The sequence below is a fragment of the Protopterus annectens genome, chromosome 11.part0 (assembly GCF_019279795.1).
Source record: "Protopterus annectens isolate FY-2018-M chromosome 11.part0, PAN1.0, whole genome shotgun sequence".
NCBI classification, from domain to species: Eukaryota; Metazoa; Chordata; order Ceratodontiformes; family Protopteridae; genus Protopterus; species Protopterus annectens.
The window spans coordinates 310,782,312-310,805,641 of record NC_056745.1 but is presented as its reverse complement, the minus strand read 5'-3'; the positions used below and the strand labels follow the sequence as shown (position 1 = coordinate 310,805,641).

The window sequence follows — 23,330 nt, the reverse complement described above, 5'->3', positions numbered from 1 at the left end:
ATTGGGGACCTACAGACACTGGATCCTACCCAGTTTGGCTTTGTTAAGGGCAGATCCTGCCTCTTAAACCTGGTTGACTTCTTTGAAACAGTCACCAAGGCCATTGTGAAGGGAAGGTGGTCCACACAGCCTATCTGGACCTCGCAAAAGCCTTTGATACAATACCCCACTCGGGCATTATAGATAAGCTCACCAGCTAAATATAAACCCCTATGTCACTAGATGGGTTGCAAACTGGCTCAAGGACAGAACCCACATGGTTAGAATTGCTGGAGCCATGTCAGACTCCAAACCAGTTACAAGTGGCGTCCCACAAGGCTCAGTCCTGGGACCTCTCTTGTTTGGTATATATTTCTCGGAGGTACAGGCCAGCACAGAAGGACTGTGGCTGACCAAGTTCGCAGATGACTGCAAACTGGGCGCCATAATCGACTCTCCAGCCGACACAAGCATCCTCCAAAAGGGCCTCAGAGAAACAGACAACTGGTGCCAGAGCCATGGCCTCAAGCTAAACGCCAAAAGTGTATAGTCATCCCCTTTGGCAAAACAAAGTGCCCACAAATTACCACATAGGTGGTAATCCATTAAGTACAGAAGAAGTAATTAGGGACCTGGGGACCCAAGTTGATAGCAATCTCTCATTTGACAACCACGTGGCCAAAGTGGTTAGAAAAACATTTTATATAGCCCACCTAATCATGAAGGGATTCACATCTAGATTAGGGGAGGTCATCGTGCCTCTTTACTCATCCCTAATCAGGCCCATAATTGAGTACAATGCCCCTTTTGGGATGTACCTTACCAAACACCTGCAGCAACTGGAAAGACCCCAAAAGTACCTCGCCAATAAAGCAGGGAGAGGGGGTTTAAGAACACTACTACAACACGGTGGATGGGAGGAACAAACAATTATACACTTGACTCTGAAATTACTGGCCTGAAACAGCCCCAATGCAAAGAAAAGTCCTGAACTAGCCTGACATACACTCATTACAGAAGAATGAAACTAGGGCTTAGCAACAGTTAGACCACTCAAACAGCAAAAATGCAGTGAAACGTTGTACTGGAATCAATAATACAGGCTTGAATACCTTAGTTAAAGCAGATACAGACCATTAAAATGAGTTTAAAATCAGAACAAGAAATGGAAACACTTCTATCTTTCTCTGTGTAATAGAACTACTGCAATTAAATTAATTAAATTATATTACAATTGGAGAGTTTTCAGGGTCTGGGTTGGGGTGGATATCACCCCACTGTGGGAATTTTGAGAGGTAGTTTACTGATTTAGAGGGGACCTGTATGAATTTTATTTATTTATTTTTTTTTGAGTAGAGTGGTGGTAGTGAAATAGGTTGTGCTTAAAATAAAGACAAGGTGAGAGACTAAAGAGGCAGGTAGATATATTGGCATAGCTACTCCTGACTTCTAAAAAAAGAGTGTTAACTAAACTGCTGCAGGAGAGGTGTACAGAGGTGAAAGTATACAGTGACAGTTTGTTACAGAGAATGCTAGCAGCAGCAGAATCAAGATGCTTGGAGAAACATTTGACATTTTGGTGATCATACAGAAGAAGAAAAAGTGAAGTGTAGTATGAAGTAGAGGGAGGCAGAGGTAGCGTTAATGAAGAAAAGTAAGTGGAGACAATCTTATTAGCAAATTCTAATTATGTAATAATAAGAAAGGAAATGGATGAGTATCAGTGACATTTGAAGTCAGAGGTATGACAAGAAGAATATAAATAAGGACACTAATAATAAAATATTTACCTTTGAATGACTGAATTGCATTTCTGCGAACGGACGTTTCCACGAACCATAATGCCGAAAAACGGACATCATCGAAGGATCAAATGTCGAAAATGGTTTGCTGGAAAACCATTTCAGACATTTGATCCATGTGTTTGAATGGGAAAAAAGCATTTGTTAATTTGGCATTCAAGCACATGGTGAATCGGCATTATGGTTCTTTGCAGCCATACATTCGACGTTCTGCACGTCGCACATACAGCTTTCAACAAAATAAAGGTAAACCTAATAAAATTTAGGTGCATGTAACTGTACGAAGAGCAGAGGAGGCAGATGTGATTTTTGTGGTTGGAGGAGTGAGAGCATGAGTGGTTACCTGCGAGACGGTTATGTTGCTGTAGGTGGGAAGAGTTAGAGATTGTGTCACAAAATGGGCGGATCATGGGCGAGGAGGGGCAGGAACAGGTTGGGTTATGGGTGATGCGAGGGGTGTGGCTTTAGTCCAGTTTTAGCCACAGCAAAAGGTGGCAACCCTAATTAGGGCACACCAATAGCAGTGGCAGTGTTAAAACACTAACAGCAAAGAGTTTGAAGTATTTAACACCATAAAAACAGGGAAGATCATATCCGCAGCAGATGGAAAAGGACAGGGTATCAAATAGCAGTATGAGGGTGCTAAAGGAGGTGGAACTAGGCCAGCTCAGATGGTGAAAGTAAACAAGGAGTTAGGAGTGAGAAACATGTAGCACACACTGGACAGGTAGCAGAAAAAAGAAAAAAAAAATCACTAGTAACTCACTGTGCCTTACAATAAACTGAGAGACAAACAGGAGAGTCGCTAGGGTACAGCCACAGACAAAATAAATTAGCTACAGTAGGAAGGGAACCTGGTATGGAAAATATTCCCAATATACCTCAGTATTCATAGAATAAGGTGAATGGGGTAAATTGCACTCATTCTAAGGCAGTAGTGGAATTTCCCTACACTACTACAGGAAGTACTTAACTAAACAGTTACAATAAAGTAAAGGTCCTCGTTTAAGGCACTTCTTTATGACTTTTCACTCTAATGCCTTCTGCAGTTGAAATAGCTGGGTGTCCTGACCCTACTTCGGAACCTTGTCTGATGTTACTAGTGATGTCAACTGGGGGAGGGGCTTGAGCCTAGCATCGCTGTACCTTAACTTCACGTCTTTCAAGACAACAGCAGCTGAGGTAGCAACTTGTCACAAATAATCTTCGATGACCTTAGAGCTCATCATACAAAAGGAATTAAAGTATGACCCTCAGAGAAAATCAGCAGTCTCTGACCTCAAAAGCTTAGCAACACTTTACTAAGACAAACCACAATGATTGTCTTACCCTGCAGTGTCATCCAAACCTGCAATGTTTTTGTTATCTACCTTTTATTCTCATGCCATACTATCATAAATCTGCATTAACACCATTGTTCACAAAATGGAACAAATCAACAAAACGGATCATTTTTGCTGTTGGTGTCTCTCTGAAACACAACTCTCACTGCAGTAGTTGTCATGACACAGACGGTTCTCCACTTTCCAAACCGTCCTAATTTAAAATTTTAGAGTGATACAGTCCACTTCTGTCAAGAGTAACAAGTAATCATTAAAATTTAAAAACATATTCCCAATCAATATGGAGTAAATGCCGTCAGACAACTATTATATGAACATTAAGTGTATGGGAAGAAGAATATGTTTTTAATGGTCCTGACAATAATAAATCTAAGGTCTCCTTTGAGCGTTTTATCAATGATTTATTTTTGGTCTGGGAAGGTTCTGAAAATTAACTTGATGAATCTGTTAATTATGCGAACCATATAACTGACTTCTTAGTATTTAAAATGACTTCTAAAAATGAAACTGATTTTCTAGATGTTAAGTTACAAATTAGAAACATAAAAAACTAGTACATATAGGAAGCCTGTACATGCTAATAGGCATTTACATAAGGGTAGCATGCATGTTAAGCACACTTTCAAAGGTATTACTAAGAGCCAGTACTTACGGGCAAATCAGTTAAATTACTGACTTAACTAGCTGCATAGACCAAATGACAGAGATAACTATGGAATTTAAAGAAAGGGATTATGATCAACATTCCCTTGATGTTATTAAAGATGAAGTCATACAGGAAAGGGATGGCAAGGCTAAACCATATTTCTTTACTGTTGAGACATATGATGAAATTAAAATCAATAATAAATATGAATGGTCTTTACGCTATGTAATGACTTACAGCAGATATACGAATCCTGTGAAGGATGTAATTATGAATAATTGAAGCATTTTAAATGCTTTACCAGAACTTAGTTTCACATACAAGAACTGCTCTAATTTTAGAAGCCTTTTTACGTTATAAAAATATGCCATCCAGGATGCATCGGACATAATATAATAGATTTGGAACTTTCTTTTATTACAACTGTTCTTGTTGTAGCCTTATTTACAAGGCTAATATCTTTAACTGGAAAGAATTTTTATTTACATTTTCTGCTACATGTAATACTTCCCTTGTTATTTATCTAGCAACCTGCACAGAATGTACAAGCTTTTATATAAGGAAATCAGAAAGAAAATTAAAAGAAAGAATCATCGAGCATAAATCTGATATAAGTAGAGGAGTTATGACTAATGCACTAGCAAAGCTCTTGGCTGATAAAGGAGTATTTCATGGATTTGCATTTAGGTTATAGACTCTAGATGCAGTGATATCAATAATAAACTTGAGCTTAGGGAATATGATTGGATTGCCCGTATGCAAGCTGATCATTTACCAGAAATTAATAAGATGGTTAGCCTTAAACCTGTGGCTAGATATAAAGTTATTTTAATAAAAATTTTCTTATTTTTTAAATTTAAATATTTTCTCAAAAAAATGTAAAAACATATATTAAGTATATTTTTAATGATTGTGTTGTGCCATTAATTAATACTGTGATGGGATTGGTTGGGCTGTGTCTTGTGCTTAATGCAAATCTAGTATTTATTGCAGTATTTCATGTAAAGTTTTATCACATTGATGAAAGATATTTAATCCAAAAGCTTTGTTTGTTTTAATAAAAGTCTTTAGCATTTAGTGCTGCAGAGTCTTTTTCTTTATTGGTACTTTTTTTGGATTGTGACTCTGCTTTATCACAGACTGTATCCTGCGGTTTTCTTATTCTTTTCTGTGGCCATAACAGACAAAGATTACATAGCGCTTTACTTTGAAATAAAATGTCCCTGTTGAATAAGACAGGACTTCACAGTTCACATTGTGTGCGCGTGTGTGTGTGTGTGTGTGTGTGTGTGTGTGTGTGTGTGTGTGTGTGTGTGTGTGTGTGAGTGAGTGAGTGAGTGAGACACTACTCATATGTTCCTCTACTTCTCTTTCCACCTTCTTATGTCTTCTCTTACTCCCCCCTTTCATTTTCTTGTCACCTTCCCACACACCTTTTCTTCTAGTCTCTTCCATTTTTTTTTAACTTCCACCTTCCTTCTGTACAATTCATCTTTGTCTGGGCATTCCTTCTTATGCTTGCTGTTCTCTGGAAATGTAGTGTTTACTTGTAATGCCCATTAAAGAAAATGATTTTCTTTGTACACAATAACAACTGTATCATCTACCTACATCTATCATTTCTTGACTGGGTTAGTCCCATTAGTCTAGTGGCCTCTTCTAAGGGAAGACTGGCAGTGGTATTTATATTAGTATAAGAAATTTGAATAGGGCATCTAAGAACTTCCCCTACTCTTTTCAGAGTGTACGGGGACACAATTTTGCTTTACATTTTCTGTCTTCCAGTCTGGGCCTGCAGGTGGTTCAGAGAAGCAGGAAGTTTTCAAACACAGGAGAAAAAAAAAGTGCTTTAAGTGTATGTGAGGCAAAATAAGTTGTTAAATCAAACAGCTGGGGTATCAAATGTAATAGAAAAGGAGTTGGAAGCGAAGGACAGGAGAGGAAGGAGAGTATGGCAGAAGTAAGTAAGAGGCAAAAGGGTATACTAGAAGTAGAGATGGCAGATTTGGAGGTAATTTTTCAACAAAATCCATTTGTGTCCAAGTCTACAACACAGGGGTGTATTGTTATAACCCTCCAGTTGGGAGGGCTGCAGGATGTCTACTTAAAAAAGCTAGTCGAACACAGCGAACCAGAAAGTGAGAAGGCAACTTTGTGGGGAGAGATTATGGACAGAATCTAGGAAAAAATAGTGCAGGAAATAAGGAAAGAAGAGACAAAAATCCTACGCTCAAAGAGAGAAAGCGAGAAAAGAGGAAGGCAAAAGTCAAAAGAAATTATTGGGTAAGAATAAGCAGTGAGAGGAAGAAGGAGCTGGACAGATATGAAGTATGGGGACAGCATCATTTTACCACCAGGTGTCAAACCCAGAGAGGTAAAAGCGTTTATATGTATTGGTAAAGACACTTTTTGTGATATTTTCATCGAAGAGATGCAGTTTATGGCATTGTTCTTACAATAGTATGAAAAACAAAAAAAGATGAAAACCATTGGAACACGTATGTGGTGCAGGCTTTTACTAGAGAAGCTAAAAAAAAAAGAGAATATCAGTAGAATTTTGAACTGAAATTGAAAGAGACAATTTAAAAAAATATTTAAGAACTGTGTGTAGAAATGTTTTGGACGTTACAAAAATCTATGACAACAAAGGTTTATGGACTGTGGGTTGGGAATGTGGTGTTGTACTGAAAATGCAAAATGATTAATTATGCTCAGCAAATGCATTATTTTATGTGGAAGGGAATAAGGGATTTGTTAGATATTGGAGACAACCAAACACATGTTGATCATTTAATTAACCGTGATAAAAAGAAATGTTTCATTTGTGGTAAAATAGGTCACAAAGTGAAAAAAAAAAGTGAACAAAAATGTATAAAGTGTGAAAAAAAAATAGGGCATTTGTGGATGGATTGTAAAGAAACAGAAAAGGATATACAGGTAACAGTAGCACAACAAAATAGAGAGAATGTGTTAGTAGATAATACAGAAGAAAACCAACAAGAAAAAAATGATTGGAGTTGATATAGGAATGGTAGTACATGAAAACATAAAGGAAACAAAAAGTAAAAAGGGGAAATAGAGGTAGAAGTAAATAATTCAAGGGATGAAGGTGATGATAAATGGATAAAAGTCAAATGTAAAACAAATTCTACTGGAAAAAGAGAACTCAAATTCAAAAATATAGGTATAGAAAGGAATAAAAAAGGGAAAGGATAAAAGTAATAAACACTATTTCATAAAGTGAGAATCCTAGCCATTAATGTAAACAGTTTAAAGAATGTTCAACTGAGACTAGAAATGTTGGAATGGTGTAAAAGGCTAGATCTGGATATCGCAGTACTAACAGGTACATGAACAGCAGCTGATGAAAGAATGCAAGTTAATGAGTTACGGGGACACAAAGCAATATGGAACCTAGGAGATGAAAAATGTTCATGTACAGTATCTGTATTTCACATTAGTAACATTAGAAAAAATAACAGTATTAGATACAAGTTGAAGGAATCAAATATATAGGATCATTGCACTATACACACCATACAAAAACAAAGAGACTACCATGTTTAAGAAAGTAATTGATTACATGAGTGTAAATATGCAAGTAATAGTAGTGGAAGACTTTAATTGTGATCTAAGACATTGCATGAAGGGGTGGATGTAAGTTATTTCTGATATGATTAAAAGCTGCAAAAATGTTTTTGTGGGAAAGCAAACATTGGACATATAAATGGAGTAATCTAAGAACTGAAATTGATTATATATCAGAAGGTTTAAATAAATTACATCAAGTAGTCAAAATTACAGGGTTCTCAGATCATGCTGCAATTAGGATAGAAATTCAAGAAAGAATAGGTTGCATAAGAATAGGAGAGGTATAAATAGAATTAATGAATCAGACTTAAATGAGCAAGTGAAGAAAATAATATAACGATTATGGCTGGATCATATAAACATTAGAGAATTTTATAAACACTAGACAAGCTGGTGGTGAGTTGAAAAGAAAAATATGAAAAAAAGAGATATTAGAAAGGCAAAGGACAAAAGTTCACAAGATAGTGACAAATATAAAAGAAATCAGTAATAAAATCTTTAGATGTATAGCATATAATAAAGAAAAATTTCTTGAAAAAAAAGAATGTTATATGAAATGAATCAAGAAAAAATTTAAAAAATGTCACTTAAATATATTTTTACCAGGAAGAAAGGAAGAAGTAGCACCATATAAAGTAAAATGGTTAATCAGAATGTGAGAATAATAAGAGTATTCAAGAATGAAGATGGTTGTACAGTGAATATGCACAAAGAAATTGAGACAAATGTCATTTTTAAAATGTTTTCGATAGGCAAATCTATAAGAAAAAAGAATGGAGCTTAAAAAACTGATGAGGATAATAAGCAATGGAAGAAAATATTACAGTGAAAGAATTTAATGATTTATTGAAAACAGTAAATGTAGATGCAGCCACAGGTTTAGACGGACTTGAATATTTAATTTATAGGGACAAGCAAGAGTGGCACAAAGAGTATTTTCTAAAGGTATTGAATGATTTGAAAAATATATAAATGATGAAAGAATATGTACAGGAGCAATGAAATTGATATGGAAAAAGGGTGAAAAAACCAGACCAAAAATTGGAGACCCTTAGTATTAGATAATACAGATTACAAGATTCAGAAAATAGCAGAAAAAAGAATAAGTAAGGCTAATAAATTACTGACTCAAACAATATTTGGAATAAAAGAAAAAGGAAGCCAAGAACTATTAATAAGAGAATTGGTTGAAGATGTAATAAATAGGGAAACTGACTTAAAATCATTAGTATATGATGTAAGTAAAGCATTTGACAAAATCCAGCATGAAGCACTATGGGACATTTTGTCAGAATATAACATAAGTAATAAAATAATCAATGCGTTAAAGTCTGTTTATAACAAGAATAAACTGAGATTGGTAATAAACAGTAGGATAAGTGAGACAGCAAAACTAAAGAGTGGTATTAAGCAAGGGTGATGTTCTCTTACGCAGATTTAGTACTAGTTGTAAACAATACAAAATGGATGGGTATAGCTATTCACACACAAAAAACTAAAGGTGTTAGAGTTAAGTATTAATGAAGAAAAAAGTAAAGGACTGGGGTTCTCTGGAAACATTAAAGGTATTCAGTTCAATAAAGAACAAATAGAAATTTTGGGAATAAAGTCTGGTAGTGAACAAGAGAGTCAAACAATGGAAAGATATGATACTTAAAATTAGGTGTACAGTAAACTCTCAGTTAAGTGGTACCCATGGGGATTGGTAGATGCCAGATAACTGTAGTTTCTGGTTGCCCGAGAGTTACTATTAAAATAGGCCTGACTAATACCATACCCTAACCTATGTGTTTGGTTTGACTTGTTTTCAGGTTGGGAAGAGAGGAAATTTAATCCTATCTTCCTTTTTAAAACTATAAAACTCTAAAAATGTAAGGTATGTTTCTGCAAGGGGAAAAAGTGCAACACATGAAAATTGCACTGTATTTCTTCGAATTTTTTTTTTTTTTTTTTTTGCTGGTTCCTTGAGAGTGCTGGTTGCTTGAGTTCTGGTTAAATGAGAGCTCACTGTATGTGTACATTTTGGAGAACTTTTAAACTTTCATACTAGACAAAAAATATATTTAACCAATTCAGTGGTATTCGGTAAAATGGCACATCTGAAAAGTGTGTATATTATACCACAAGAATTACTGAACGTATTACTCACATTCAATTGGGGATCTAGGTTGAATTCTATTAAAGGAGGAATTTTGTATGTTAATAAAAATGAAGGAGGTCTGGCTTTAGTAAACTAAATTGCATATACATCTTCATTTAAAAAGATGTAAAGGGATCACCAGTATGGAAATGAAATTATACCAAGAAAAAATATTACTATGGAAGACTGGTTTAAAAAATATAGACAAGAATAGGAAAATATGATATGATAATATAATGGAAATATTTTATGTGTATGCTTGGAAACAAAAGATAATGTGAAAGCAGCAAAAGCAAGAACGAAAAGATGGGAAAAATATATAGAATGTACAGATTGTTTACGAAGGTCATCTATAAATAAATATATGCCACATAAATCAATAAAGGATAGAATACATATCCAATGTGGAGAATTAGAGACTACTGAACATGTTACATTTTTAATGTGAAAAGAGTGAATTAATTATGGAAAGAAATATGTGACGGACTGTTTAAAAGGACTAAAAAATGTTAACTGCAAAAACATGGACATAATAGAATATGGACATTATGAAAACATGAAAAAAAGATATAGGTAAATTAGATGATTAATTGTGCTGTACAATATGGATTATATGGTATGAAAGAATGAATGAGATAAAACATAATGGAAAATGGGTATTAGCGAAAACTTTGAAAAAAAAAAATACAAACTTGGCTGTAGAAGAAAGGGTGGGGGCATTTGAAAGTTCAAACAAAAAGAGTTGCTGTTGAAAAAAGTACGAATCACTTGCAAATATTTTAAATAATTGTAAATAATTTATAAATTTTGTATACAAAATGGATGTATTGTATTATGTAAGTTTAATAAAGGACCTCTACATTTTTTGATATGTGCCAAGGAATTTTAGCAGTCCACCAGAGCTAACAGCAACTCAAGCAGAGGGGACACCTCTGTTTAACATGTCATCCCAAAGACATCACACTAAGGACACCCCCTAAAATTGCACTGCAGCGCCAAATGCAATCACCTGCAGTGGGAAAAGAACCCACATTCTTCTGGACTTCCAGCAACAAAGGTGAGTGTGCTACCTGTTAGGCTACTGACACTCCACTACACCGTCACTAGATTTCATATTGTTTGAAATTTAATAATTTTTTAAAGCTGAAAAAACTGGCCACTATATATTATATAAGGTACTGGCAACATATGTCATTGTGTGTACATGTGGGACCCCTGCATTTTACAAAATGTATGTCTGTCTGACAAACGCAGGAGTGTGGTTTAACGTCAATGGTGTGGATGGCCGAATGGCAGATTTGTTGATGGTATGAAATGTTAATACAGGTAAGAGGAGATGGGGGGGGTGACAGAGCGTGTCTGTATATGTGAGTTAGGGTTGGGGATAAGTAAAGGATTGGTTTGTGTATTTTAGGACAAGATTAACTATTAGGTTAGGGATTAGATATAGTGTTTGTGAATGCTGAGTGTCCGGGTCTGTCTTGTTTACTGGCAATGTTAAGGGAAGGTTTTAATGACGCTATGGTGTAGAGTTACGGTTGAGACAGCATTAGGGTTAGCACCCATTACTAAGGCGGTGCAGATGGAGAAGTACAGAGAAGGTCAGAAGGAGATGCATTGTGTCTTTGTGGACAGGAGTTGTGGTATTGTATGAGGAAGTCGGGAGTGTCAGAGAAGTATGTAAGAGTGGTACAGGATATGTACGAGGGTAGTGTGACAGCGGTGAGGTCTGCAGTGGGAGTGACAGATGCGTTTAAGGTGGAGGTGGGATTACATCAAGGATCAGCTCTGAGCCCTTTCTTATTTGTAATGGTGATGGACAGGTTGACAGACGAGATCAGACAGGAGTCCCCGTGGACTATGATGTTTGAGGATGACGTGATCTGTAGTGAGAGTAGGGAACAGGTGGAGGAGACCCTGGAGAGGTGGAGATATGCTCTAAAGAGAAGAGGAATGAATGTCAGCAGGACTAAGACAGAATATATGTGTGTGAATGAGAGGGAGGATAGAAGAATTGTGAAGATGCAGGGAGTAGAGGTGGTGAAGGTGGATGAGTTTAAATATTTGGGATCAACAGTTCAGAGTAATGGTGGGTGTGGAAGAGAGGTGAAGAAGAGAGTACAGGCAGGATGAAGGGGGTGGAGAAGAGTGTCAGGAGTGATTGGTGACAGACAAGTACCAGTAAGAGTGAAAGGGAAGGTCTACAAGAGGGTAGTGAGACCAGCTATGTTATATGGGTTGGAGACAGTGGCACTGAGAAAAAGGCAGGAGTCAGAGCTTGATGTGGCAGAGTTGAAGATGTTAAGATTTGCACTGGGTGTGACGAGGATGGACAGGATTAGGATTAAGTATATTAGAGGGTCAGCCCAGGTTGGAAGGTTTGGAGACAAAGCCAGAGAGGCAAGATTACATTGGTTTGGACGTGCTGAGGAGGGATGCAGAGTATATTGGGGAAAAATATGTTAAGGATGAAGATGCCAGGTAACAGGAAAAGAGGAAGGCCTAAGATAAGGTTTATGGATGCGGTGAGAGAGGACATGCAGGTGGTTGATGTGACAGAGCAAGATGCAGAGGACAGGAAGAAATGGAAACAGTTGATCCGCTGTGGCAACCCCTAACGGGAGCAGCTGAAAGAAGAAGACTAAGGTGGTGCAGAGGGTTTAGGACTGGGTGTTAACCCTAATGCTGTCCCTTCCCCCAACCCTACACCTTAACATCTGACCTACACGGCATTCTCTGACCCAGCCCTGATGAAAATGTTTCATATTCACAAAATTAACTGCACAAGCGTTAGCTGCTCCAAAGATCTAAACCTGATCTCTGACATGAACACATCATGCTGGAGAGACATATGTTGTGCCCCAGAGACTGCCCTTCCTCTGGAATAGGCTTCCTATTCACTTGAACGATGGATGGGAAATTGCAGATTCATTACTGAAGTGATGCCTATGTCCCTTATGGACACAGGCAGTCTGTAAAAATAGTTAAAACCCCACTTACTGACCTTTGCTATCTTTCCCCTAGGGTAGAAAATTGGGTAAACTGGCTAGGCTTGTAAGTGCTCTAGTAATCTTCTATGAACCTATTAAGATCTCCCCGTAACACTGCCACTATTCAGACAAATTTGAGGCTAGCGTTCCTCTCTCAGTTTTGTTTTGTTTTTGTTTGCTATTGTGTATGACTGAACTTGAGTACATGGATAAGACGGGTAGAATATAGGTTTTAAGTACTTCAGTCATGCCCGTGCAAAAACATATCAGTGAAAATGGAGGCACCCACACACAGATGTACACATACTTCACTTCTTTACTTGGCAGATCATTATCTGAAGTTTCAAGTTGCACATCCTCCAGGAAAATTAGTATGAGTTGCATGAGCTACTTTTACTGTGTTTTCAAGGAGGTATAACAGAGAATCACACGCAAAAAACAAGAACATTATCCCACTGTGATTTTTGCTCAGGAATGGGCGTGTCCTACATGATTTACAGGGCTGAGTGAGAAGCCATGCAGATTATACAGTGAGATGGTGAATACCCATTGTGAATATTCATTCTTTTGCCGTTTTTAAACACAGGCTTCATGCATTTTTAGAAATACTATAGCATTTAGTACATATGTAAAACAGAGATTAAATAAAATTGGCCTAATTTTCTACATTTATAAGTATACCGTCAAAAACACTGCATGTCCCGGGTATCTGACTTGCTTTGTCACTTTGTACTTAACCACATACTGTGTTATAGGGTAAGATGCGGGTCAGAAGGGCAGTATGTACGCAGTATCCATAAGTTCCCATTTTGCAATCCATGCCCATAACCCGTGCACCCCCCACTGCAGTAATTGCTTTAGCCCCACCCCCCCTGCAGTAATTGCTTTAGCCCCACCTCACCTTTCTTTAAGCATTTTCTGGAGATAAAGCAACAAGCAATATTCTGAGGCAGTGGGACAATAAATACATACAATAAATGCAATAAAAAAAGACATCCCAGAAAGGTCGCCACCCACACCTTTGCAGAATACAAATTTTAAGTCTGTGTAATAGTTTTTATACGTGCAGCATATTATGTGTTCGCACCCCTCCCCTTTAAAGAATTGTAATTCTCAGCATAATAGTGTAATACTTTTGTATAACTGCAGCATATTCTGTATTTGTTTGCATAGGTAAATCTGTTTGGATCGGTACAGCATTTGTAAGTACATGTTCTGCCAAATTATATAGTCTAAGATGGGCGATATTTTACTTGACTGGCTCACCAGTTGCGCAGTAGCAAGCGCCGCCCAAACCCCAACCCAGCTGGTTGAAGTGTTGCTGCTCTCATGAATAACCAACACTACGTGGTTTTCCAGCCAAAGGTGTGAATAATTTAACGCGATTTCCACATCCTTTACATGTTTTCCCTTAGCTTTTGCAGGGGGCAAGCCCCCCACAGCCCCCGCCTCTTGGATATACCAACTCCTGTGCGGGTGCTGCGTCCCCCACACCTCCCCGCCGCCACTTAGATATATAACGACCAGTACTGTAATGCTGCAAGTGTACTTAAATACATGGGAACTAGAGAACTGTCTTGTCTAAAATTTTCATTATAGTTCAACTGCAACCTAGTAGTGTAATGCTGCATGACAATAACATTAAATCTTCGCCCAAAAGAAGGGTATATTTTGACACTGGCCCCCTAGCATGATGCATACAATGAATGTAGATGAGCAGCTGAGTTAGTGTCAGTGGCTAATATGCATGGCTTGCCAATCATGCCTCATTTCATATTCAGCTTCGCTCGTCAATCATCTCGTCAAGCCCACTCCTGCACGAAACTGAAGGTGAGCCAGTAAAGTACAACATCGCCATGAGATGCAATTTATTGAAGCTTTGGATGACTGTAAATTGAAATCCTGATACCAGCAAATACTGGAGAAAAGGCTTTGTATTTAAATAATTACAATGTTTAGCATACTCATCTTTCTGAGGATGGTTTTGCCATGTTTATTCAAAGCAGTTTTCAAAATAAACGTCATGAGCAGAGTGCTGGGCGGTCCTTGCTACTGCGCATCTGGTAGGGTAATGCTCTTATACAAAACCTATGCCTCTGTAGGCTTCTGTTGTATGATGCACATTTTCTCCTTCTCCAGGCCTACAGTGAAAGTGGGTCATGGACATGTCAAATTTGTCCAAATGTAATAAAATACATACTTGAACCTGAGTTACTAACGTCAGAGAAAAAGAGAGAGATGCCCCGTTCTGTTCTACTAACCATGGACTAGGTAATAAAGACTACCTTTACTTGGTGTGTGTTGTTTTGCAATACTGCCGGTACACACTACAACACAAAGTGAGATAAAGTTTGAATTTTGCAACATGACACACTTACAAAATGCAAATTTCAACCTTATGGTTTCAGACATACACATTTTGAAGCATTAATTAACGTTGGTCTCATGCAGTGAATCATATTCACTGAACACATTCAAAATAACAGTGAACCGCTATCAAGCAGCCGCAAATGAAATAAAGCTGCGGTATTTACAGCTGACGATCCACAGTCTTAATAAGAAAAGAAAGAGCAGTACAACACGATGGAACAAGACAGATGCTCAGGAAAGAGTGTGACTTATCAAATGTTGTTATGCTATTACAGCAAACTGAATGAAAAAATAAAACAGAGAAAGAAGTGTAACTGTATCAAGTGAATCGACGTGGTGTTGCATATATGTGTAAAATAAATTTAACAAAACCAATTCATTAACAATATTATTACAGTTCAACAACAATGGAAGTAAGTTGTAATACGAGAACATAACTACTCCCAAAATGTCATGAATTCACAGAAAGCAATTATACAGACTACAAATTCCATGACAGCGAAGAACACTAAAAGTAATATGGCAACATATACAAAGCAATTCGGGTAAAAGGAAGAGTGCAACAGAATATGAAATAAGAATCAAATAGGACCACCAGGTAGCAAGAGATAAGCCAGCAAGTTAAGTTTCTAAACAATTAACTTCATAGTGAAATGTCATATTAACAGTTCTGACCTGTTGCTATGACTCCTGCACTGTTTACAAGGCCGGTTATATCCAAATTTCCAGCAGAAAAGTGAGACTAAAAGTAAAAACGAGACAAACTCCACTCATCGAAGACCACTCATACCGACATCAAAAAATGACACCAGCAAAACTGCAAAGATATTACTCCTAACTGCTGCCAAAAAATCGATGAATACTGCCCAGTGCACTATAAAAAAGACTAAATCGGGTCAGAACACTCCATTGCTTTTCCTCGAATCAGTGAGGGTTGTTTGCAATGAAGCAACTACAACATGAAACCAGAAAAGCTTATTACTTTTAGTAAAATAAAATTATCCCACCGGAACCAAAACAAAACTTTCGAAACAGTATAAAATTTTCCGCGCTAGGAGCAGTCAGTGACTCCCAGGGGTCAGTGCGTTCTACGCGCCGTCCCCCACCTTTATTACAACGGTGGCTCTACTAGGGCAAACTAGCCGGCTGCAGTGTGTGTGTGGTTGGTAGTTTGTTGTACTCGTGTATATCATAGATTGTCTTCCAAAGTTTCTGTGTAAATTTCGTTGTTGCTGTTATAATTCCAAAATTTTTTTCAAGCATGTTCGTGTGATAAAGGTCCTTGGAGTCTGGTATCAGACTGGCAACTAGAGGTCTTTGGTAATGACAAGCTCATTGGATACAGTAACTTGCACTGCAATCTTTGTTTGTTTCGTCGTAATACTACGTTCTTACAAGGAGCAAAGCAAAATCTGCAAGTAGATCGGTTCTTTACACCAAAAAATGTACAAGACCAGAGCAAGATTGGCTACGCAAATGGTGTAGCTAGAATAGCAAGTTGTTATACTAACCTTTATGTAGTAACGTTGACATAACTATCTAAAGCGAAGAAAATGTTGAGGAGCTGTCATTTTCTCGACCTCCTGATGTGAAACTTGAGAACAAGAGTTAAGGGCACCCAGGCAGGAGGGCTGTAAGATGCTGAAGGCTGGTGGGGCAAAAGAGACATTTTGTAATTTGAAAGAGAAGTTTTTATTGTTTTTTTTTTTTTGTTTTGTTTTTGTTTTTTTCTGCCTGCTGCAATAATAGAATCTTATTTCTGTCGTAAGGGGCAATATTCATAGTCCGGGGCTTCACGTTTTCGTAGCGGGGAAGGGCATACTAAGTTCTAGTACTGAAGGGGTCGCTTGGGTGAATGTTTCATTTCAGTGCTTGCGCATACCTAGAAATTAGACTGAAGAGGCAGTTGGGTGAATGTTACATTTTTGTGTTTGTCCATACTAGGGATGTTACTGAAAACAGAGTTCACATCTAGGGAACAAAATCCAAGCCATAAGCCAATTTGCTGTTCCTGTCCTAACTTACAGTTTTGGAGTGATTAGACAGAAAAACAAGAAGGATGCTTCATGCTCACCAGATATCAGTGCATACCAGGATTATATATTCCCCATTCCGGAGGAGGGATGGGCCTCCTTGAAACTGATTACATGTATAGTCTGCAATCGTGCGACTCCACACATATCTGCTGACCTCACAAGACCCTAACGTAGTGAAAGTTTTGAAACATGAAGAGAATAAATCTAAGATGACTTCTCTGCTTAATCCAGCAGAAGCACATTGCCGTCAAGCAGGAATGGTAATCAAACCAAAAGTAGATAAAAATCAGACAGCAACTGAATGTGCCAAAGAACAAAATAACGAATATAAGGTGAAGGACCAGATAATAGTTGCAAGTATAGAAAATGTCTGAAAGAACCTCATGTTGATCAGGAACTAACACAGGAATGGTTATGGAGAAGTGAACCCCAACCAAGAGATGAAAGGTTAATATTGGCGACCCAAGATAGTGGGCTGCGTACATGCTGGTTTACAAAGTCCATTGAATATGTGGGAGAAACAGACAAATGTAGGTTTTGTAAAATTGAATTGGAAACAGTCGCACACCTCATTGCTGATTGTGACATACTAATGACAGAAAGACTGTATAGTATACTAAAAGGCATAATAATGTAGCAAGACTGTTGCACTGGGGATTGTGCAAACATTATGGTGCTGAAGTGACTGAAAACAGTAGAAACATGAGCCAAGAAACATGAGCCACGAAGCATCATACATACATCGCATGGGATCACCCATTACCAACAGTTCAAAAGATAGATGCTAGAAAGCTGGATATTGTGGTCTGAAAAGAAGACAAAAGTAGCACTGATCATTGAAATCACCACACCCAGTGACTACAGTGTCTTGCGTTCAGAGAAACATAAAATCATAAAGTATCAGGATCTGCCGTCAGAAACGAGAGCAATGTGGGAGAAGGATACCCAGACATTTCCAGTAGTAGTAGGCGCAACAGGTCTTATAAAAAAGAATCTACGATCATATTTAAATATGTTACCAATACATGTAGCTCCATACGAATTGCAGAAGGACTCATTACTGGACACATTGCAGGTGCTGCAAAGAGCACTTTTGGCTGACATTAAAGATTGAAACAATACTAATTTCATGAACTTTCATCATATTTTGAATGAGGTCCAGCCCCATCATGGTATTAGAAACCCAAAAGATTTGGAGAAATTAAAAAAGGGAGAGACCACCACAGAGGAGTAGTGTGAAGCTATTAAACACTTTGGATGTTAGAGAAAAAAAAGAAAAGTCTGACTGAAGTGAACTTCCCATAGCTGTTTTGTGGTGACCACTGACTGCTGTTAAGGCCCTAGTGTGTGATTAGAGCTTAACAGTAGTAAGAGGTACTTAATAAAAGCTTAAGCACCTTTATGATGTCAGAAGAGTGCTTAACAAGCATGCTTTTCCCGAAATTCAGAGCATAATTCGACCCCATCCCCCACTTTGGAATCCTAGATAAACTTACTAAGCTGGGCATTAATCTCTATGTCACTCAATGGGTTGCCAACTGGCTTACTGACAGAACCCACACTGTAAAAGTAGCCAACTCAAAACCCAGCTCCAGACAAGTGACAAGTAGAGTACCTCAGGGTTCAGTTCTGGGACCGCTTTTGTTTGGCATGTACTTCTCTGAAGTACAGGCCAGCACTAAGGGACTCTGGCTAACAAAGTTCGCAGATGATTGCAAACTGAGAGCCATTATTGAATCCCCAAATGTTCTGGATATTCTACAAAAGGGCCTTACAGAAAAAGATGCTTGGTAACAAAACCATGAGCTCAAGCTAAATGCCAAGAAATGTATAGTTATCCACTTTGGGGAAAAACATGTACCCATGAATTACCACATAAGTGGTAGTACACTAAAAACCGGAAGTGTGATAAGGGACTTGGGGACACAAGTGGACAGTGGTCTCACCTTCAATAACCACATTGCCACAACAGTCAGGAAATCCTTCTATGTGGCACACCTCATCACTAAGGGCTTTTCATCCAGAAAATAGGAGGTCATTGTCCTACTGTACTCATCCCTCATTAGACCCATTATAGAGTACAATGCCCCATTTGGTATGTACCTCACAAGACATTGCAACAACTGTAAAGGCCACAGAAATACCTCACTAAAAGAATCACATGCTTAAAGCAGATGCCCTATGCTGACTGTCTAAAAAAACTCCAGCTATACTCTTGTTGCATATCATCTACTCAGAGGTGATCTCTGCTTAACATACAAGGAGACCATGTATATGGATAGGGCTGTAAGGTGATCTGCATAGCGCAATGTGTTTATGGCCTGGATTTTTTTGGTAAGGAGGCTTTGCAGCCATTCTGGTTGTTGCACATTTCTGGTCAGGTATATGCCAAAGGGGGATTTGTACTCCATAATGGGTTGCATGAGGGCCAAATATAGTGGCACAGTGATTTTCCTGGACCTATATGCCATACCCTTACTTAAGTTGAGAGAGCGACGTTTTTTTTTATTACCTTGACCACATGCTGATCAAAGGACAGGTTATCTGTACATGTTCCCAAATCCCGTTCTACCGGCTCATTTCCCTGGGTGTATTTTATCGATACCATAATTTCCCTGGGTGGCCAAGTTCCTAAAAGGTACTATTATGCATTTCTTGGCATTGAATTTTAACATAACTGGAGAGTTCAAGTGGGATAAGACTTTGAGAGATGACATTTGATCAAACTGTTTGTTTCAGAAACCTGACGGGTAAGGGCAGATGACATTTCAAATAGTTAATGATTACAACAATTGATAATTTTATTTTTTTGGCAATAATGGTACTGTTTTAGTTGTCCATAAGTCTTGTGATATTTCAGCATCTTTGGCAAAACTAAGTGGTAGTACAGTGCCAGGATATGAAAGTAGACCATGATGGCCACTATTCCCAAAAGTGGCTCTGCGGCCAATTTCAGGAGCTACAAACACATCAGCCTAACTAGTATTCTTTGTGAGGTCTTGTAAATGAGCATTATAGAATGAATTCAGAAGGATATATGTGATTTACTGTTTCTCCGTGTATATCAGTATAGGTTTGTGAAGGTAGTGGCAGAACCCTATGTTGAAGAAGGACTGGAAGCAAGGAGTGTTGGGTCGAATGCTGTGGAGTAATGGACTATAATCAGTATGTGACTGCTACCAGTACTTTTGGAGATTTTAAAGTATTTAAGTTCTTGTGAGATTTGCATGGAACATGTTGATTTATTTTCAAAAGGTTTCAACTTTTGTGCCAACAGTGAGAGCAAATTTAGTCAGTAGTCTTTTTGAATTGAAATTATTTGTGAGAAAACTAGATTTGAGTATGTTATTTCATGATAGAGGGTCTGCAACAGCTGTTTACAAAAATAGCATGTTAACACCCCAGTGTATCCAGTTTAACAAACATTTGAGTGGATTCAAAAACCACCGTTTAGTCCATATACATAAAACCAGGTTTTCCTGAATAACTGCTGCATCCAGTTTATTTTTTGCATTGTTTGCCGTTTGCTGGAATTGTTGGATTCGTTTTAGGTTTTTAAACATTTGAGTGGGTGTTCTAGTTAGATGTTAGGCACACATTGGGAAATAAGCATTTCTTACCTGGTAATTGGAATCTTACTAAACACGAATAGGAAATGTTGAAAGAGTTATTGCCCAAAAATGTGAGAATAATGAAACCGGACAAGGGAGTGTGGTTAGTTATAATAGACTAACGTGATTATATGGAGCGTACATATGCTGTATTGTTTGATACATACAGACAGGTTTCTAAAAATGAAGTGAAAATGTTCAGGAAAATCTATGCATTGTTACAGGACATCTTAATGCAACAGCAGATTCAATTTAATGAATATGAATATCTTAATTTAATAGACTCTGTGGTGCCCAAAATACACAAATTTTAACAACCCACATATGAGACCAATAGTGGATGCCAGATGTTCTATTACTTATTCAGTAGCCAAGTTCTTTGACACAAAGTTAAAAGGGCTTTTCCAAAATGTGGAGTATATGTGTAAAGACTCCTGAGACTTTTTGGGCAAATTTAGTAGACTGGCATATGATGAAAATTATGTTTTTGTAACCATCAACTTCAAAGATTTATTTACAGTTATCCCACATTCTGTTGTGTTAGAATGGTTCATTGATTTTTTTTTTTTACATAAGGGTGGTGAGTTGGCCCAAGATATAATTAATTACTTATGGTGATATGATGGATTTAATATTGAAAAACAATTTTTTGAGTGGCAGTATTTTTTTTCAGGAAAATGAGTTGTAATTGGGTCGGTTTGTGGACCTGTTTTTGTAAACATTATTAATACTGAATGGGAAAGGAACTTTTTTTCACCAGTAGGTTTGTCGGGTCTTGGTGCCGTTATACAAGGTACCCGGATGATATATTTATAGTATGGAAGGATGAGGTGAAAATAATCCTCAATTTATTGAATTTCTTAATAAAACTGCCAATTTTTTTGAATTCTCATATGAGATAAATAGAGACAGTGTTTCATTTTTAGATGTAATGTTGGCTAAAGACAAGGTCAGTAAGGGATTGACATCTAAACTATTCAGAAAGCCAACATACTGATTCCTGCATTACACCAGTGCACATCTCATTGCTCTAAAAAAAGCTGTCGTAAAAGGACAATTTGTCCGAACAGCCTGAATGGTTTTGGACTTTGAAGACTTTATGGAAAAATGTTCTTTTTATGAAGAACATGTTTGTGAAAAGAGGCTATCCTGTTTGCTTCATTTATAGCTGTATGTATGAGGTTATTAATAAGAGAAACAATCAAATTTTCACTCTTATTTTACAACATATGGACATCAGTTTATCCTTGAATTGTAAATGGATAGCTGACAGTAAATTCAATGCTAGATGCACTGTTGTAACCGCCTATTCATTGGAAAATGATACAATTAGGTGGATTATCCAAAAGAACTGGTGTATATTAGATGAAAATAGGGAGTTAAAACAAAAGGTGACAGAGAAGCTGATTATGGTTTACAATAAAGGGAGAAGTCTGAAAAATATTTTTGAGTCTGCAAATAATACAAGTATTAAAAATAGTTTGGGAATGAATAGATATGGGTGATGAAATTATTGCCAGTATATTCACAGTGGTGAGACATTTATAGTAAGGAATATGAAATTTAAAGTTATTGGCAAATATAATTGTAATACTATGAAATTAGTGTGTATGGCATTATGTCAGCAGTGTTCTGGGTTTGACATTGGTAAGAATGAGAGAAAAATTAAAGAGAATCTACAGACATTTGTATGAAATTAAAAAAAATACAAGCTAACTAATGTATTACGGAAACATATAAATAGTAATCCGGACCACAGTTTTAAATTTACAGTATTGGAAAAGGTGGTCTAGAATCCCAGAGGGGGGCCATGGGAGCTACATCTGGAGAAAACAGAATTGTACTGGCAGGTCCTCCTGAATGCTGGCTGTGCGCCAGGGTTAAAAGAAGTATCTTCTCTAGCTTGTCTGTTAAAACTCCGAGCTTACCTGAGATAGTTACATTATAGGTAGTAAGGCATACATTTTAATAGTTATATATTTTTAAATATTTATTCAACAATATTGTTGCTTCAGTAACAGTAGTAGTCTACTCGAATGGAATGTATTGGGGCGGTGATATTTCTTTAAGAACTTAAAGGCTAATGGGTCATGATTTTTTTCAAAAACGTCTTGTTTAAATGGGATTTTCTGATGAAGTCTATCACTGTTAAAATATGAAAGTGCTTATCTTGTGTTTAATAAAACAGTGGCTCAGTGACTTTTGTGTTTGTAGTTTACTCATGGTTTTGGAAGGGTATGCCATGCCTACTAAATTTGATTACCTTTGGTCCTGTGTCCCACAGAGAGGAGTTATATAAATGTTAGTAAGATTTGGGTTAATATATCTGTTGTTCGCTGCAATGAAAATTTATATTCCAAATCTTAATTGTAAAGTTAAATGATAAAATTTCTGGACTAGTGGAAGTGTCCAGTGGAGTGCCACAGGGCTCCACAGTTGGGTCACTAGTTTTAATCATTATTTTGGGAACATACAGCTACAAGACAAAAAGCCTTTGGCTCATTAAGGAACATTATCCCCACCATGTGTTGATTTTACTGACAGGGTTCAACAGAACATGCAACTTGGGTAAAGATAATGGTTTACCACTAAACATGAATAAATATAACATCTTTTTAGGAAAGCCCTTTGTCCCTGCCCCATATAGCACTGATGAACAAGACAGACTTTAGTATCAAAGACCTATTGTTCCAAGGAAGTGACTATTTCCCTGTATACCTTTTTGCCAATCATAGGATACAGTAGTTTGAGGAAAAACAGTAAAGCAGCTCCTGTACAAGCTTTTAGATGAAAATACGTTTTCCTTCAAGTTTCCAAGTATA

General features: G+C 37.4%; 1 protein-coding gene across 1 annotated transcript in view; it reads right to left on the bottom strand.

Annotated features, from left to right (window-relative positions):
* NEDD1 (NEDD1 gamma-tubulin ring complex targeting factor) overlaps nucleotides 1-15,930 on the bottom strand; it is a 955,822-nt gene extending 939,892 nt beyond the window's left edge. Inside the window, exon 1 of the mRNA XM_044087817.1 lies at nucleotides 15,537-15,930. The gene's annotated coding sequence lies outside the window, so the exon portion shown is untranslated. The remainder of the gene's footprint in view (nucleotides 1-15,536) is intronic.
* Nucleotides 15,931-23,330: the final 7,400 nt, after the last annotated feature.